This window comes from Barbus barbus, assembly GCF_936440315.1.
Source record: "Barbus barbus genome assembly, chromosome: 22".
NCBI lineage: Eukaryota > Metazoa > Chordata > Actinopteri > Cypriniformes > Cyprinidae > Barbus > Barbus barbus.
This window is the reverse complement of record NC_136750.1, coordinates 12,430,701-12,437,264: the sequence shown is the minus strand read 5'-3', so window position 1 is coordinate 12,437,264 and position 6,564 is coordinate 12,430,701.

The window sequence follows — 6,564 nt, the reverse complement described above, 5'->3', positions numbered from 1 at the left end:
TTTCAGTGCAGCTTCAAAGGGATATAAACGATACCAGACGATGAATAAGCGTCTTATCTAGCGAAATATGAACGAAATATGAATTAAATTCATGACTTCACGTAATTACGTTGAAAAGGTCACGCTTGACGTAAGCAGCAGTACCAAGCCAGTGATTACAAGTTGAACGTGCAAATACTAAGTCAAACGCCGTTTACAAAAAAAGGGAGTTAAAAGGTAAAACAACGATGTCGGATGATTTTGGGAGGAGAAGATAAGATGGAGTTTTTCACCCTTGTAAACATTGACTCGGTACTTCCGCCTACGTCAAGCGTGACCTTTTCAACATAATTACGTAAAGTCATGAACACGCATCGCAGAACAGAGCAAGGCGAGCATTTGTGTTTATAAAGCATATACATTTGAATTTTTAAATGACTGATCGTTTCGCTAGATAAGACCCTTATTCATCGTCTGGTTTCGTTTATAGCCCTTTGAAGCTGCACTGAAACTGTCATTTTGACCTTCAACCATTTGGAGTCCATTGAAGTAAACTATATGGAGAAACATTCTGGAATGTTTTCATCAAAAACCTTAATTTCTTTTCGACTGAAGAAAGAAATACATAAACATCTTGAATGACATGGGGGTGAGTAAATTATCAGAAAATTGTTTATTTGAAAGTGAACTAATCCTTTAAGTGTAAACCTATGTGTGTACGACACAAGGGTGAGTAATAAATGACAGAAATTTAATTTATGGGTGAACTAACCCTTTTAAGGAGAGAGTAAATGGGGAGACATTTTGAGCTTGAAGAAGAGGCAGCAGGCTTTTTTATATCCAGTGGCATGGTGCAATGATGCCTGTCACAAAAAAGGGCTTTACTGTCCATAACTCTGGGTTATTGTTCTTTCTAAACCCCATTTTAAATTTAAAGGGTTAGTTGATCCCAAAATGAAAATTCTGTAATTAATTATTCACCCTCATGTTGTTCCAAACCTGTAAGACCTTCTTTATCCTTAGAATACAAATGAAGAACTTTTTTGATGACAGAATGCTGTCAGATTTCCTTCCATAGACTGCCTTTGCAACGTCCACTTTGATTCTTCAAAAACTTCATTAAGAGACAGGTACAGAAATAAGTGTGTATGTGCAAATTTATTTACCTATATGAAATCCCATTCGAAATCCACAAGATTTTTCAGGAGAGAGGCAACCTTTGGATTAACTGTTGCAGACTTTTTATTCACCACCTTGCCTGTCTTCTTCGAGACCACCTTGCCTCTGCAGGTCTTTGAGCCTCTTTCTGGGTTTATTCCAACGAAGCATCTAAATACAGTTATATAACAAATTACCATAGTATACAAGAATCATGTGTCAAAATTCTTATGAAGATGATTCTGTGTCACACCTTTGAAGAAACTCCAATGTGCAAGAAGCCTCCTCTTGATACTGCAGATTGAAGACTTAGTACACCGCAAACAGCGCTGCAAGTGCAGTCAAAAATGATGACTGGACACACTCACAAATAACACGGCCCTCTAGGCTTATCCATCGTACAGCATTTGTCTCCTCTGCTATACCTAGAATAAAAACGGCAAAAAACAAAAACAAAACAATAATAAAAAATATATATAAAAAAAAAAATATAACAATAACGAAAACATTAGCACATCTCATTTCAAGATTTGCCTTTGAGAAGATTGTATTGTAAAGGGTTAGTTCACCCAGAAATTAAATTCTGTCATAATTTACTGCACACAAAGGAATATATCTAGAAGAATGTTTGTAACCCAACAGTTGTGGGGCAGCATTGACTTCCATAGTAGTAAAAAAAATACAACAGTGTGGAGAATTCAGCAGTGCAAAGAAATTCATACAGGTTTGGAACAACATGAGGGTGAGTAGATGACAGAATGTTCATTTTTGGGTGAACCATTCTTTAACAACTGTATACAATAGAAATGTTTTTATTTTTTATTACATCTTCCCCATATGTCAATGTTTTGTCTTAAATAATTAGTTCACTTTCAAATGTAAATTAGCCCAAGTTTTACTCACCCTCAAGCCATCCTATGTATACATGACTTTCTTCTTTCTGATGAACACAAATTCAAGTGAATTTAATCTGTTAGACGGCTCAATGTACATAGTTGGAGCAAATTTATCGAGTGCAAAAATATGCTGTTAAAAAGGTTGTGTTCATATATTGTACAAAGCCAACATAATAATACAATTTAGATTACCCCGAGTTGCTTTTGACGAGACTTGACATTTAATCAGTGAAGATAACGTCCAGTGAGACGGACATGAGCGGTTCACTCGTGCTAACCTCACTTCCCCCACCGTGTAAAAAAAAAAAACATACTGTCAAAAGGTGGCAAATTCAAAAACCTACTTAAGAAAATAATCCAATGAACACACTTATTCTATATTTCCTCTATATTAGGCTAACTTTTGCACAATAAAAGAACAAAAATATATGCAACACTTTTGAGGAACAATAAATTTAGCTGTCTTAACCCAGATAGCACACGTATGTCTGCAAGAAGTCAGTTAAAGATCTCTTGATCTGGAAAGCATCTGCTGTCTACAAATGTCTGGCAGACGTCTTTCAGATGTCAGTTTTACATACATTCTAAATCATAAACATCTTAAAGACATCTAATAGACGTATTGCAGATGAGCAAACACCCTAAAAAATACGTCTTGCAGATGTAAATGCAGACATCAAATAGACGTCTCGGAGATGTACGTGTGCTATCAGGGAAAGCACAAAATTAAAAGTACATTAATAAGCTTAAAATTGAACACACATATTTTAGATTCACCTGTGGTCTATTACCTGTAAATGAGATTTAAGATGAAAACTGTGCAGATAACTTCCACTGAGAAAGACGTGTGCTGCTATGCAATTAGCTCGTGCTAAAGAACCTAGCTGTTCCACCAATATCAGCACCCCCCACTGCATAAAAAAAACATACTGCCAAAAGGCGGCAAATTCAAAAACCAACTCAATAATATAATCCAACGAATGCACTTATTTTACATTTCCCTCTATATTAGGGTATACTTAACTTTTGCACAATAAAAGAACAAAATTATGCCAGCAGCAGGCACGCACGCACACACATACACACACACACACACACACTTAACTTTGAGGAACAATAAATTTAGCTACATCCACTGTTTTAAAGCGAAAAATAAATGAAATTAATAAGATTAAAAGTGAGAACATGTATTTTATATTCACCTGTGATCTGCTACCTCTAAATGAGCTTCAACTTCACACTTGATGAAAACTGCAGATTCCACTGAAAAGTCGTGTCACTCACTCACTCTTGCCGTTCCTCCCCTCCCCCACAGATCACGTGCTAATTTACGGTAAAAAACTGTAATTTTAGAAAACGGTTCAATACTGTCAATTTCTGCTGTAAATTTACAGCATTTTTTTACAGTGTATAACACACAAGATCTTATTAATCCATATTAAGATATTAAGAAAGCCTACTAGAACTAGAACTTTCAAGACCGAACTCTATTCCTGTGAAGCATGATGACTCTGAATCAAAGGCAAACTGAAATGTAATGTTTTTCATTCTGCCAATACAGTCTGAATCAGAAATAGTGTCACACTACATTACATCAAACATCCTTGATCCTTGGATATCATGATGTCCTTCATGTGGTGTGAAGAAGCAGTATTTGTCTGGGCTGTGTCTGCATGAGCTAATAAATGATTTAAATCTCAGTCTAAAATATTGTACTGCTTCAGAAGAACCATTTGTGCCGCTACATTTGCAAAAATAGCAATTCATCCAAAAATGAAGCAATATACTTAAAAAAACCTTTCAGAAAATGATGGTGTACATCTCGCAAACACTAAAACCATCAATTAAATCAATGTGAATTCTACTTACTTCACTTTAGGCCCGTGGTATTGCAGCCGTCTTGTTGACTTTGACATCCCAGCACTCCATGCCACCTTTGCTCTGAAAATATTGATTTCAAAAACATTTGCAAGTATGAGTTTCAAATTAAAAAACGTGAGGAGCTAATATCAGCCTGAAATAGTAAATAACGTTATTAAAACAGCCATCATAAATGCTCCTCGAGCCGCTTGTTTACCGGGGCTTCAGCTGCATTAGTAAACTTAATTAGTAATGATTATAGTAATGGCAAACCGGTGTTTGAGTAATATATGTCTGCGCATGTGCAGTATGGGGAGATGCCCTGAGAGTGTGCGTGGTGGCAGCACGCCACAGTTGTAACCGCTAATAAACCACCAACGTTGCCTTTCAATTGTGAAGCTGTTTTATTTAATGTATTTTATGAGTAAATTCATTCCTAATCTGTCTGAAAAAATAGCTCCATTGAGAAGGCTTATTGAGGAAAAAAATTAATGGGAGTGGAGCTATGAACAAGAATTGGCTTGGCAAGAGTTGAAGGTGATCTTGACAAGAGAGCCGACTTTGAAATTCTATGACCCTACACGTTCTATTAAAATTTCAGCTGATGCTTCACAGACAGGATTGGGAGTGGTACTGCTTCAGAATTATGATGGAGCCTGGCAACCAGTTGCATATGCCTCACATTCGATGACTGATGCGGAAAGCAGGTATGCACAAATTGAAAAGGAGTTGCTTAGCATTACTTTTGCTTGTGAGAGATTTAATCAATTTGTGGCAGGACAATCTGTTTGTGTGGAGACCGATCATAAACCATTGATTGCGTTGTTCAAAAAACCGCTGAATAATTGCCCTTTAAGAATCCAAAGGATGATGATTAAATTACAACGTTATGCATTAACCGTGTCTTATACACCAGGTAAATTAATGTTCATAGCTGACACTCTGTCTAGAGCTGTCGATCCAACCTCTTCATCTAGTGGGAAATTGACTGAGGAGATTCAAGCATATGTGAACATGGTTTTGGAAACCTTGCCTGTCGCTGACTCCAAGATGAATTTAATTGGTAAAGAAACTGATCGAGATCAAGTGCTCCAACAGGTGAAACGGTATGTCGTGAATGACTGGCCAGATAAAAAACAAAATTGTGTTGCGGAGGTGTATGGATTTTGGAACTGCAAGGATGAGTTGTCCATTTGTGATGAGATTCTGTATAAAGGAAATAAGATGGTTATGCCCAGAAGTCTGAGAAATGAGATGTTGGAGAAAATCCATGAAGGTCATTTAGGCATTGAGAAGTGTAAGATAGAGCTAGTGAAGTCATGTATTGGCCTGGAATTAATCAAGACATTACAACTGTAGTGTCAAAATGCCAGACATGTGTTAAACATCAATATAGTAATCCAAGAGAGCCTCTACAACCACATCCAGTACCTGAAAGACCATATCAAAAACTAGGTGCAGACATTTTTACATGTCATGGAAAAAAATACCTATTGGTTACTGACTATTATTCATTTTATCCTGAGGTGTGTATATTAAGCACAATTACAGCAGAAAATGTTATTTCATGCATGAAATCAATTTTTGCTCGACATGGAGTACCAAAGGAAGTCTTTACTGATAATGGCCCTCAATTTATTAATGCCAGCTTTAGGAGCTTTGCCGGAGAATGGGATTTTAAACATACAACTTCTAGTCCACATTTTCCGCAGTCCAATGGTCTTGTGGAAAAGTCTGTTGGAATAGTAAAGAGAATAATGGAAAAAACAAGAGCGGATGGAAGTAGTTTTTATATGGGACTGCTTGTTTATCGTAGTACACCTCTTGAATGTGGATACTCACCGGCATACCTTCTGATGGGTCGACATCTTCGTTCTAATTTGCCTATGGCTGAGAATCTGTTGTTAACACGACATGGTGAGAAAGTCAAGAAATACAAAGAATAGCAAAGGGCTAAGCAGAAGTTATACTACGATATAGGAACTCGCCAGTTGCCTGAGCTTTGTGTTGGCGAGGAGGTTAGATTCAAAGATAAAACCAATATCTGGAATCAGAAAGGCATTGTTCTTGAACAGACTCAACCAAGATCTTACAATGTTGAAATGCCAAGTGGTATTGTGTTAAGGAGGAATCGTCAACATTTGTTGAAAGATGTGTCTGCTGAGTCAAAACAAACAGAGCAAGTTGAAAGGACTGAGATGCCCTTGAGAAGATCTGTTCGTGCACGGAAATGCCCTGAGAGACTTATTGAAACATGCTAAAAGAGATTTATCAAAACATGCTGAAATATTTATTATATTTATTAGTAGTGTATGAATTGTGTAAAAATTGTGTTTGTGATTTGTTATGTGTTTTTGAAAAAAAAAAATGAAAAAAAAAAGGAAGATGTAATGATTATAGTAATGGCAAACTGGTGTGGTTTGAGTAATATATGTCTGCGCATGTGCAGTATGGGGAGATGCCCTGAGAGTGTGCGTGGTGGCAGCACGCCACAGTTGTAACCGCTAATAAACCACCAACGTTGCCTTTCAGTTGTGAAGCTGTTTTATTTAATGTAACTTACTCACGAGATCAGAACAACATGGTTTATGGTTATGCTCGATGAAACTGACGACGCGGATCATAAATACCGATGAACACAAAGTTTAAAACTAACAGTACTGTAATATAG